We start from the raw sequence: 12,524 nt of genomic DNA, 5'->3' as shown, positions 1-12,524 counted from the left end.
CCCCAGAAGCCACCCCAGACCCCCCTTTTGGGACAAGCGCAAAGACGGCCGCCGGGGGAAGTGAATCAGACTTTCCCCCGTTCCCCGTGGGTTGACCCGCTTGCTGGTCCCGCTCTTTCCCGCCGTAGAGAAGAGCCCGGTCCCCGGAGAAAACCCGGGAGCGAGGTTTGAGGTCAGGCGAGAATTAGAGGAGGAGGCTCCTCACCAAGGTCCCCGAACGGGCATCAGGGCCCAGGGGTTAGAACAAGGCGCTGCAGCCCCGGCGGGGCAGGGGGGACCAGGCCGGCCACGGCACCTCGGTCACCCTTGGGAGGGGACCCAGGGGGAAGGAGCCTGCAGCGGCTGGGCGTCCCGGCTCTGCTCGCCCCTGCCCTTCCTGCCTCCCCATCGCACCCGCGGTGCCAAGGCGAGGGGGCCCTGAGCGCCCCTTCTGGGGGCACAGCCTGCGCCCCGGCCTGTTCCCCGCCCGGGTCTGGTTCCCAGCCCGTCCCTCCCACGTCTGTCTGTCCGCTTACCAGTCCCCCCCGCCCCCCATTGCTCAGCCGACAGGTGGCTGCCCTTCATCTGTACGTGAGCCCGTGGGGCAGCGGAGCAGCTGCTCCTGGGAAGGAGGGACGCGCGTGGGAGCCTGGAGGCTTGTGAGCAGCTGCCCAGAGGTGGCCCGAGGGCAGGTGCTGCTCAGCGCCCTGCTGGCCCCCTGGGGTGCGGGGTGCGGGGTCAGGAGCCTGGGAGCTGTGTGGGCTCAGGGTCTGCGGGAGGCCGTGGATGCGCTTCCCGGACACGCAGGGCAGCGAGGGCTGCCCCGGGCTGGTCCCCACAGGGTCGGGCTGGCATGCTGGCCCCCCCCCCCACTGCGGTTCCGGGGACTTCTCCCCCAGGCACAGCCCTGGTCCGCAGGGGGGCACAGGGGGCACGGGAGGGGGGGGACACGGGAGGCGCAGGGGGGCACGGGGGGGACACAGGGGGCACGGGGGTACCGGAGGATGCACAGGGGTGGAGGGCTGGGGGATGTGCAGGGGAGGGGCACAGGGGGCACAGGGGGTGGTCACAGGGGGGTGGGGACGCGCTGGCAGCCATTCTCGGTCCCTGGCCCTTGGGGCTTCTGACCCTGCGCCAACCTCAGCTCTGAGCCCCAAGCCCCCGGGCTGCCCCGGGCGAGACTGTCCTTAGGTCCTTGGCACCCAACCCACCACCTGGGACCCTCAGCAAGGCCCGTCCATCCTGGGCTGCTGTGCCTGGAGGACACGGTGAGACTGGCAGGTGTGGAGCTAAGGACTGAAGGTCACCGTGGGAACCACCGCGAGCGTAGCCCACGCTGGGGAGGGGGCACTTTCCTCAGATAATGTGCATTTGGGAAGAGGCGCTGTCCCTGCGGAAGCTGGATGGAGGGGAGGACAGGAGGGGACAGAGGGGATGGGAGGGGGGACAGAGGGGGGAATGGGGGATGAGATGGAGGGGAGGATGAAGGAGGGGACAGAAGGGACGGCAGAGGGGACAGCAGAGGGGACAGTGGGAGGGGAGGACAGAGGGGTCGGCAGGGGAGGGTGGAGGGGACAGGAGGGGAGGACGGAGGGGACAGAGGGGATTGGAAGGGGGACAGAGGGGGGAATGGGGGATGGGGGGATGGAGGGGAGGATGAAGGAAGGGACGGGAGGGGATGGCAGAGAGGACAGTGGGAGGGGAGGACAGAGGGGATGGAGGAGAGGACAAAGGGGACGGCAGGGGAGGACGGACAAGATGGCAGGGGAGGACAGAGGGGGCAGAGGGGACGGGAGGGGGGCACAGAGGGGACGGAGGGGAGGACAGAGGGGACGGAGGGGAAGACGGAGGGGACGGAGGGGAGGACAGAGGGGCCGGGCCCTCACCATGTTGCTGCAGAGGCAGGAGGGCTCCAAGCTCCCGTCGCGCAGTCACCCCCGGTCAGCACTGCCGCCCCAGCGTCGCCCAAGGGCCGCCCTTGTAGCACCAGGGGGTCCCCAGGGAACCCGGAGCTGCCTGGTCTTGCTGCCGGGAGCCAACTGTCAAGTCCCCAGTCGCTCGGGGAGTAAACAGTAGAGTCGCCCCAGCCCACGGGGACCCCACCGCTGCCTCCGCCTCGCATGATTGCTCGTGGCCCAGCCTGGGTCTGGGCTCGTCCCGAGGGCAGCAGGACACGGCGCCGGCACCAGCCCAGGGGTGGCTCATGGGCTTACGCCACCCCTGGGCCCGCCTTGGCCCCCGGCCTGCTGCCCTTCGGAGATGTGCTTTGCCCGGGAGGTGGCACCCAGTCCTCCCAGCGGCCCCGGGAGGTGGCACCCAGTCCTGAGCCCCGACTTCACGGAGCCCTGTGGCCGCCTGAGCGCTGCCCCCCACCCCGGGGAGCACTCGGCAGAGTCCGGGGGCTGGGCCTGCGCTGTGACCCGGGGGCGCCCCGCGGTGCCCTGGGGCCTGGGCCGCACCCTCGGGTGCCCCTGGGGACCTGCTGCGGCGTTGCCCGGCTTTGAGGCTGCCCTAGAGAGATCCTTTGGGCTCTTTTCTAATTAAGCGTCCTCAGAGGTGCCCCAGGAGGGCCTGGAACCCGACCCCGCGCTCCCAGGGCGCCCCGGGGCCTCGGCCTCACCCGCCCCGCCTTCAGGCTCCGCTCTCCAGGCTCTGCGCCCTCCGCGGGGGGCTCGGGGGTGACAACCGGTCACCAGGCACGTCCGAGCCACGTCGCCCACAGCAACTCCCAGGGCCGGGTGGCTCCGCTGTCAAAACAAGTCAGTGCAGTGAGGCTCAGGGGGCCGGGGACCCCGAGGCGCCCCGATCGCGCGGCCTGGGCCACCTGCGGGCCTGGGGTGGGGCCTCCCCTGACTGAGAGCCGGCACCGCCTGCCCTCCTGAGGCACAGGCACCCTCGGCCCTGCCACCGGCCCCCAACACGCGCGGCCGAGCTGCTAACGGCACGGAAGGTCCCCCCACCCCACGGGCGAGGCTCCCTGGGTGGCCAGACCCACAGGCCTTCCAGGCCCCTGCCCTCCCCCACCTGCACCCCAGGACCCTCCAGGCCCCTGCCCTCCCCCACCCACACCCCCAGGACCCTCCCCCCACCCGCACCCCAGGACCCTCCAGGCCCCTGCCCTCCCCCACCCGCACCCCCAGGACCCTCCCCCCACCCGCACCCCAGGACCCTCCAGGCCCCTGCCCTCCCCCACCCGCACCCCCGGGACCCTCCAGGCCCCTGCCCTCCGCCCCCCCCCGCAGGACACCAGCCGTCCCCGACCTGGACACGGTCTGGAAAACCAGACAATTGCGTGTTTCCCAGGCGCATGGGCAGCGGAGCGAAGAACTTTCCACATGTGGAGACTCCCTTCCCTCTCCCGGGACCAAGGGACCAGGGGCACCCCCTCCCCCGCCCATGACCGTGACCACTGTCCTTGGGGCCACCCCTGGGGCTCCGCACGCGGGTGTGTGAGTTTGCACAAGTGTCCACGCCCACGGGGCTCAGAGCCGACCCCCCGCCCCCTGGTAAGCAGAGCGACCCTCCCCGTGGTCACAGGAAGCTCACGTGTGCCTCCCCAGCTGCGCCGCCGCCCCGATGACTGTTGTCCCGTCTCCACAGGCCCTTGGCCTTCACGAGGTCACAGAGGGTCACGCGGCGCGTCCTTTTCTGGCCTCACTTTTAAGCCGTGTTCGGTGCATCAGGCGGCCGTGGGCCCGTGAACGCCTGCTCGCATGCACCGTGGGCAGCCCTGGAGGGCCTGGGAGGACGCCACCGTGTCCTGGGTCCCTGCCCTGTGTCCAGGGTGTCATGGGCCCGGTGCTCGGCGCCCGGCACAGGACGGGACAGAGGCCGCCCATGGTCCTACACATCCTGGAAGCGCAGGGGCACCCCGACACCCCCCGAAGCTTACGGCAGCGTGTCAGGGAACATGTTCCCAGGATGGCAGGTCTACCTGGGTGGCGCACCAGGGGAAACTGAGGCCGGCTGGTGGTCACCTGGCTGCACGAGGGGCTGGACGCAGCTGAGAGGAACCCACGGGGCGCGCACCCAGAGGCCCCCCTCCACTCTCCCCATGCCTCGACTTCCCCTGGGGCCGCGCCTCACTGAGGGAACACCCGAGGCGGATGCCCACTGGGCCCTCCAGGCTCCTGCAGGGGGTAGGCTTTCCTCGCCCTGATGGCCTCGATACTACCCCCTGTGCGTGTGCGTGTGTGTGCATGAGTGTGCGTGTGTGTGCATGAGTGTGCATGTGTGTGTGCGTGTGTGTGCATGAGTGTGCGTGTGCACAACTTCCTGCCCTCCACCGGCGGACACAGGTTGTCTCCAGCCCGGGCGTCGGATGCCGAGTGAGCTCGCTGCGGCAGCTACGGTTTCCAGTCCGGGTGTCCAGGGCCGACGGTCATGTTCCCAGACGGAGAACCGCCAGCCGGCTCGGAAGCTCTACTCGTAATTCTCTGCGGCTCCTCCAGCCTCGCTGCTCTTCCACGGGAGCCGCTCCCACTCACGACCTCCCCCACGATCGCAAGGGCCCCGCTCTCCGCGTCCACGCCCGCAGGCGGCGCTTCTCGTCTTTTCTGTAGGGGCCGTCCTAACAGAAGTGGGTGAAACTTCACTGTGGTTTCAATTTGCATTTCCTGGGATCCCTGGTGGCGCCGCGGTTTGGCGCCTGCCTTTGGCCCAGGGCGTGATCCTGGGGTCCCGGGATCGAGTCCCAGGTCGGGCTCCCGGTGCATGGAGCCTGCTTCTCCCTCCACCTATGTCTCTGCCTCTCTCTCTCTCTCTGTGTGACTATCATAAATAAATAAAAATTTTAAAAAATCAAAAAAAATTGCATTTCCTGCCGCTTAGCGACGCTCTGCATCCCTTCGTGTACCTCTTGGGCTCTTGTATATTTTCTTTGGCAAAATGTCCATTCAGATCCTTTACCAATTTTCAAATTGGGTTTGGGGGTTATTATTTATTTATGGACTGTTTTTTGGGTGTAAGATGGTTATTATTTACGCTATTGAGTTGTATGAATTCCCTATATATTTTGGATTTTAACCCTTTATCAGATGTATGACTTGCGAATATTTTCCCCCATTCCATAAATTGTCTTTTCCCTTGGCTGATGGCTTCTCCTGCTATGTAGAAGCTCTTTAGTTCTATTGTTCATTTTTTATTTTTTTGCTTTTGCTTTACGTGTCATATCTAAAAAAAGTCACGTCAAGGAGCTTTATCCCTATGTTTTCTTCTAGGAATTTCATGTTTTCAGGTCTTACCTTTAAGTGTTTAATCCATTTGAGTAAACTTTATAGGTAGTGAAAGATGTGGGTCTGGTTTTCTTCCTTTACCTCCAATTATCTCAGCACCATTTATGGAAGAGACTGTGTTTTCTCTATTAAATACTCTTGGCTCTCTTGTCAAATACTAGTTGACTACGTACGTTTGGGTTAATTTCTGGGCTCTTGATTCTGTTTCGTTGGTCTGTTTGTTTTTAGGCCAATGCCATGCTGTTTTGATGATTATAGCCTTAAAGCTTGGGGTCAGGAAATGTGATGCCTCCTGTTTTGTTCTTCTTTCTCAGGATTTCTTTGGCTATTTGGCATCTTTGGTGGCTCCATATAAATTTTAGGAGTCTTTTTTCTTTTCTGCACAAAAATGCCATTGGAATCTTGAGAAGGAGTTCATTGAATCTATAGATGGCTTTCGGTAGTATTGACAGTTCAGCAATATTAATTCTTCCAGTCCCTGAACGCAGGAAACTTTTCCATTTATTTATGTCTTCTGAGATTTCTTTCATCAATGTCTTATACTTTTCTTTTTTTATGTGTGTGTGTCTTATACTCTCCAGAGTAGAGATATTTCACGTCCTCAAATGTACTGCTATATATTCTATTATTTTTTGGTGCTATTGTAAGTGGAATTGATTTATTTCCTTTTCAGAGAATTCATTGTTAGCGTATAGAAATGCTACTGATTTTTGCGTGTTAGTTTTGTATCCTACAACTTTTCTGAATTCATTGATCAAATCTAGTGGGTTTTTTTGGTTGAGTCTTTAGAATTTTCTACATATAAACTATCATTTGCAAATAGACATGATTTTACTTCTTCCTTTCCAGTTCTGATATCTTTTATTTCTTCTTTTTAATGCTTGTCCAACACTTACTTTATTTACTTATTTTTACCTGTTATTTCTTGTTCTTGCCCGATTGCTCTAGCTACGACTTCCAGTACTATGTTGAATAAGAGTGGTGAGAGTGGGCATCCCTGTCTTGTTCCTGATTTTATTTTATTTTTTTAAAGATTTTATTTATTTATTCATGAGAGATGCAGAGAGAGAGAGAGAGAGAGAAAGAGAGAGGCAGAGACACAGGCAGAGGGAGAAGCAGGCTCCATGCAGGGAGCCCGATGTGGGACTCGATCCTGGGACTCCAGTGTCACACCCTGGGCTGAAGGCAGGACTAAACCGCTAGGCCACCAGGGCTGCCCTTGTTCCTGATTTTAAAGGAAGAGCAGCTTTTTACCATTGAGCATGTCGTGAGTTGCTGGCTTTCCTGTGTGGCCTTTATTGTGTTGAGGTATGTTTCTTCTGCACCTAATTTGTTCAGAGTGTTTATCATGAATGGATGTTGAATTCTGTCCAATGCTTTTCCTAGGTCCATTGAGATGATTATATGATTCTTCTCTTTCTGTGGATGTGATGTATCACACTCCTTGATTTGCATGTGTCGAACCATCCTTGCAGTCCAGGGATCAATCCCACTTGGTCATGGTGAATTATCCTCTTAATGTGCCGCTGAATTCAGTTTGCCAGTGGTGTCCTCTTGGGGTTCTGGTATCAAAATGATGCTGGCCTCATAAAATGAGTTTGAAGAGTGTTCCCTCCTCTTCGATATTTTAGAGGAGTTTGAAAATGATTGTTGTTAATTCCGTAAATATTTGGTAGCATTAACCAGTGAAGCCTGGTTTTCCTCCATTAGGAGAATTTTTATTACGATTTAATCTTACTAGTAATTGGTCTATTCAGATTTTCTATTTCTTCCTTTATTTTAATTCTAGTCTGTTCTTTCTTCGGTCTTAATAAATTGCATATTTCTTTTTTTTAAAGATTTTATTTATTTATTCATAGAGACACAGAGAAAGAGAGAGGCAGAGACACAGGCAGAGGGAGAAGCAGGCTCCATGCAGGGAGCCCGACACGGGACTCGATCCGGGGTCTCCAGGATCACACCCTCGGCTGCAGGCAGCACCAAACCACTGTGCCACTGAGGCTGCCCTAAATTGTATGTTTCTAAGAATTTTTCCATTTCTTTAGCATTGTCCAGCTTGTTGGCATATAGTTGTTCATGTAGCCTCTTTTGATTCTTTGGCTTTCTATAGTATCAGTTGTAATGTCTCTATTTTCATTTATGATTTTGCTGATTTGAGCCCTTTCTTTTTTCCCCTTGGTTGGTCTAGCTAAGATTTTGTCAATTTTGTTTATCTTTTCAAAAAAACCAACTTATAGTTTGGTTAATCTTCTCTATTTTTTTCCCCATCCTCTATTTCATTTATTTCTGCCCTAACCTGTATCATTTCCTCTTTTTTCTGCTACTTTTAGGCTCAATTTGTTCTTCTTTTTCTAAGTCCTTATGGCATAGCATTATGTCATTTACCTGAGATCTTTCTTGCTACCTGATGTGGGTGTTTATTGCTATGAACTTCCCTCTTAGTACTGCTTTTGCTGCGTCCCACAAGTACGTGTATGCTGTGTTTCCGTTAACATTTGTCTTGGTGTATTTTCTAAACGTTCACAGTGAGTGCTTGTTGTACTCTTATTGCTCGGTGTGATAATAATAGCTCACTTCCACCAACTTGAAACCAAGTTTCCCTGTGCGCCTGGCCTGAAGCACTGCAGGATGAACTGCGTGAAACTGTTCTTTTGAGCCAAAGACTTGAATGCCAGCAATTTCATTTGGTTCCAGCTAATGTTATTTCATCCTTGCCACAATCCTATAAAGTAGGCCCTGTTATCATTAACTTCCTCTAAAGATGACAATATTGAGGTACAGAGAAGTTAAGTAGCTTCCTCGAGGCTCTAAAATTAGTTAGTATAGGAGCTAGTATTCAAACTCAGTCCCAGGCCTCTCTAGCCTCGAAGAAAAAGATGAAGATGGTGGGCAATTATCTCTTTCTTTTTTCTACAAGAAGCGGAAGCCTGATATCTTTGGAAAAATCTCCTTTCCAAGAAAGTCAGACTCAGGTCCATGGAGGCCCACTTTCCTTCATCTGCCACACTACAATGGTGGACATTTTACTTGGGACCTGGAGTTGGTGCAATGTTGTGACAAAAACCTTGGAACACTGGGTTCTGAATGCGGGACTCCGGGCCTTTTCTATGTCTGAGCAGAGCCTTCCCCTTAGAGCTGAGGGAAAACGTCAGCAAGAGCTGAAGCTGCTCCTCGTTGAACCCAGTTCACTCCCACCCTCCCCAGCAGCCTCGTGCCTTCTGGCAGTGATATCCGTGTCCTGGGTCATTCTAAGAGGGGAGCTTCTTTCTCTCTTTTTGAAATTCGAGCCTCCGGGAGGAAGAGGACCAACAGAATTATCAGGCGTGAAGTGCCACCGTGTGGCCAAATGACCTCATGCCAACGGCCTCTGCGTTCACTGCCCCGCCGGAAGGGAAGCGGCTGGGCTGCGGGTCCAGACCCCGAGGAAGAGCACAGCTCAGAACACTGGCCTCAGGTGTGGGTCTCCCTCTGGGACTGGTTCCCAAGGTCTAGGTTAATCGCAAAAATGTCATTCGTCTTCCCTGGGTGGCAGTTCCCCTCGGCGCAATGCAGGGCTCTGATTTCCGGTGGTGGGGAGGGGACAGCCCAGGGACTGCGAAGTGAGGACACGTTGGCCTCTACTGATTAGGCACAGAGGCCAAGCAACACCGGAGACAAGCACATCCTTTACCTTACGCTGCTCCAGTGCCGTCTTCTTCCAAAGACTTGCTCCCCGCGCTGTGCTACCTCTTATCACGGCGGGACGTTGCCGGCGTCTGTTTTACAGCTGTTTTCAAGGTGCCTGGCGATATTCTTGGCTCTTGTGAGTGATGGCAAGTCAGCATCCGTTATTATGGCCACAGGTAACAACTACTGTCCGCCGGGCTCCTTACCAGGTGGCCCTGGTATTCCCCACCGTGACACCGCAGGTTAGGAACAGGGTGAGGGGCCCTTTTCACGTTTGAGAAAAATGAGGCCCAGGGAGCCTAAGTGCCCAGGGCACATCCACACCCCAGGGGGCTGCAGGGTCCGCAGGGGCCCGGCAGGTGAGAGCAGGTGGTTGCTCCTTGGCTGAGGAGGTGAGCACCTGCCCCCACCCAGCCCCCCTCCACCCCGGGAACGGGCAGCCTGGCCACGCGGCCTGCGGGACCCTTACAGCCCGGGTCTGTCACCCACCACGCCCCTCAGGAGCGCTCAGTCTTAGAAACAGCCAGAAGGAATCGGGGCCTGGGTTTGGGGAGTGGGCTCCTTGAGCTCTCTGGACGTCGACGATACCATCTTGAATCAAAGTCAAGACTGTCTTTCTTACGTGGCTCTGCTGCGTGCCCTGCTGACCCCACACGGCCCCCCTCCGCTCTCTGCGCTCTGTCCCCCCCAAACCTGGAGCGTTTTCTTCAGCTCATTAGACGCTCTTCCTCGCACCACACGGGCTCCTCCTCTTCTGAGCCCCTCAATGCCGGGGCACCCCGGCCTGCTCCTCTCTGCCTCCCTGCCCTTGCAGGTCTCCACACGGTGTCCTAGTGACCGCATCTCTCCACGACTTCAGATTCTGTCTCTGTGGTGGCAGCTCCCCGGGCTTGTACTTCTAGATCCAGCCACGCCCGAGCTCCACACGGAGACGCCCCAGTTCCCACCAGGAAGTCCACAGAAAGCTCTAGGGTAACACATACAAAATAGGACTTTTGACTTCCCTCCCAAAATCCCTCCCCCCAAAGGCCCTGCTCAGCAGCCCTCCGTTGCTCAGCTGAATAAAGGGCACGTGTGGTCACCAGCGCCCGAGCTAGACGCCCACGTCTCTGTGCCTCGTTCCTGGAGCCGAAACACCTGCAAGTCCTGCTTCAGAGTCTCCCCCAGCCCCACCATCTGGCAGCAGCCCACTCCTCCCGCCAGGCAGCCCGTGGTGCCTCTTGTCTGGCCCACAGCGAATGACCCCCCTGGAGCCCCAGGTGGGCCCTTTGAGCCCTTTGGCAAAACCACCCCCTGCAGCCACAATCATCTTTTAAAAATTAAGTCAGATTGTGCGACTCCTGCTCAGACCCCTGCACGGACCCCCCAGTACCTTCCCTTCTGCAATCTCGAGGTCCCCTGGGGCCTTCCTGCCTGGGGCCTTCACCCTACCCTTGGCCCGACCAGTCCTTCCCCCGGGGCTCACCTAACCCCGTTTCCACTCAGGGCTCTGTCCAAGGATCACCACCTCTGCAGGGCTTTCTCGGACCAAACACCCCACCTCTCGCCCTTCCCACTCTCTGGTTTACTTCACGGCATTTATCACAACCTGACACGTTGTTACATTTGAATATATGTGCAGGTGGTCAATGGTCGCTACTGCCCGCACAGCCCTCCCCACCGAGGCAGGGGCTCCGACGTCAGGGACCTGGTCTCGCGGTTCTTCTCTCAGGGCCTGGAAGAGGTCTGAGCACACCCGGCTGCTCCGTGGTACCTCCCGAGGACACCAGTGATGTCTTTCAAGTCCTTCCAAGGCCGCGGTCCCTCCGGCGCAGATCCTCAGCCTGGATCTCTCTGCAGCCCCCAGCCCTCCGCATGATGCCTCAGATTCCCCCGGACATCTCAGCTCACGGGCCCTGCACTCCTTTCTGCAACCTGGCAGCCTGGCATTCGGTCAACAGGCGGTTGTTGGCGTAGGCACCGCTCCTGACCCAGGGCACAGGGCGTGAGCAGAACAGACTAACCTTGGGCCCTGTGGGGCTCGGCAGCTAACGGGGCGAGCGTGCACAAGTGAATGTGGCTGAGCGAGTGTGGGCGAGTGTGTATGTGCGTGTACAGTCGTGCGTTAGATTGCAGTAGGCGCGGCACCCGCTGATGCATGGGAGGGCTGGGGCAGTGACGGCTGAGACGGGGTGGGCGCTCCAGAAGCCCTCTCCCCGGAGGTAGCCTCGGCTGTGGCTGCTGAAGCTAGGTGGGAGCTCGGAGGGCCGCCCCAGCTGCCCCTCCCCAGCCGCCCCTCCCCAGCTGCCCCTGCCCCAGCTGCCCCTGCCCCAGCCACCCTGCCCCAGCTGCCCCTCCCCAGCCACCCCTCCCCAGCCGCCCCTGCCCAGCTGCCCCTGCCCCAGCCACACTGCCCCAGCCACCCTGCCCCAGCTACCCCTCCCCAGCTGCCCCTCCCCAGCCACCCCTGCCCAGCCACACTGCCCCAGCCACCCTGCCCCAGCTACCCCTCCCCAGCTGCCCCTCCCCAGCCACCCCTGCCCAGCCACCCTGCCCCAGCCACCCTTCCCCAGGCACCCTGCACCAGCCACCCCGCCCCAGCTGCCCCTGCCCAGCCACCCTGCCCCAGCCACCCCGGCCCAGCTACCTGCCCCAGCCACACTGCCCCAGCTGCCCCTGCCCAGCACCCTGCCCCAGCCACCCTGCCCCAGCCACCCTGCCCCAGCCACACTGCCCCAGCTACCCCTCCCCAGCCACCCCTCCCCAGCCACCCCTCCCCAGCCGCCCCTCCCCAGCCACCCCTCCCCAGCTGCCCCTGCCCAGCCACCCCGGCCCAGCCACCCTGCCCCAGCCACCCTGCCCCAGCCACCCTGCCCCAGCTACCCCTCCCCAGCCACCCCGGCCCAGCCACCCTGCCCCAGCCGGCTCTGATGCCCCTACAGGCCCTGGCCGCCCTGGGCCTCCCTCATGGACCTCGACCACAGTCTGACTCATGTGTACTGCTGCGGCCCCTTGATTCTGTCCCGTGCCTCCCGCCACTGACAGCTCCGTGAGAGCCCGTGTTCATGCGACATCCCCAGACACACACTGGGACAGAGTCGGAGCTCAGTACCTGTCAAACGGCCAGTGCGTGGATACACAAGTGCAGGCAGCGTCCCCAGGAGCCTGGCCGGCGGGCCTCGACACACCCTGGGCCTGGGAGGCTGACCGGGATGGCTACCTCAGTTTCCCTATGGAGTGTGTCTGCCCACCCCCGCCCCTCACCCCGCAGCCCTCCTGCCCCCCAGGGGACCTGCCCCGATTACGCGCTGACGAGGCCCTGGACGTGCAGGCAGCCCAGGAGTGATGGCGGCTGCGCGGGGGAAGCAGAGGCCACCCGAGGACGCGTGCGAGCCACGGGCCCACGGGGAGGCCGAGGGCAGCGCTGGGCCTGAGAGCCTCCCTTGCTGAGGTCCGGGGAGCTCGGGCTGCTGGGACCCCAGGGCATCCCCTCTCCGCCCTGCAGCCGGAGGACTTCTGAGGCTCCACTCACTCTCCGTCGAGGGGGAGGACACTTGGCCCTTGACCTGTCTGACCGAGCGCCCTGCCGTCTGTCCGTCTGACCCGCCACGGCCTCTCAGTAGCTTCCGGCCGCCGGCGCCCCCCTAGCAGCGTGGGAAGCCGTCT

Source organism: Vulpes vulpes, chromosome 6, assembly GCF_048418805.1.
Source record: "Vulpes vulpes isolate BD-2025 chromosome 6, VulVul3, whole genome shotgun sequence".
Classification (NCBI taxonomy): domain Eukaryota; kingdom Metazoa; phylum Chordata; class Mammalia; order Carnivora; family Canidae; genus Vulpes; species Vulpes vulpes.
This window is presented reverse-complemented; position numbering follows the sequence as displayed.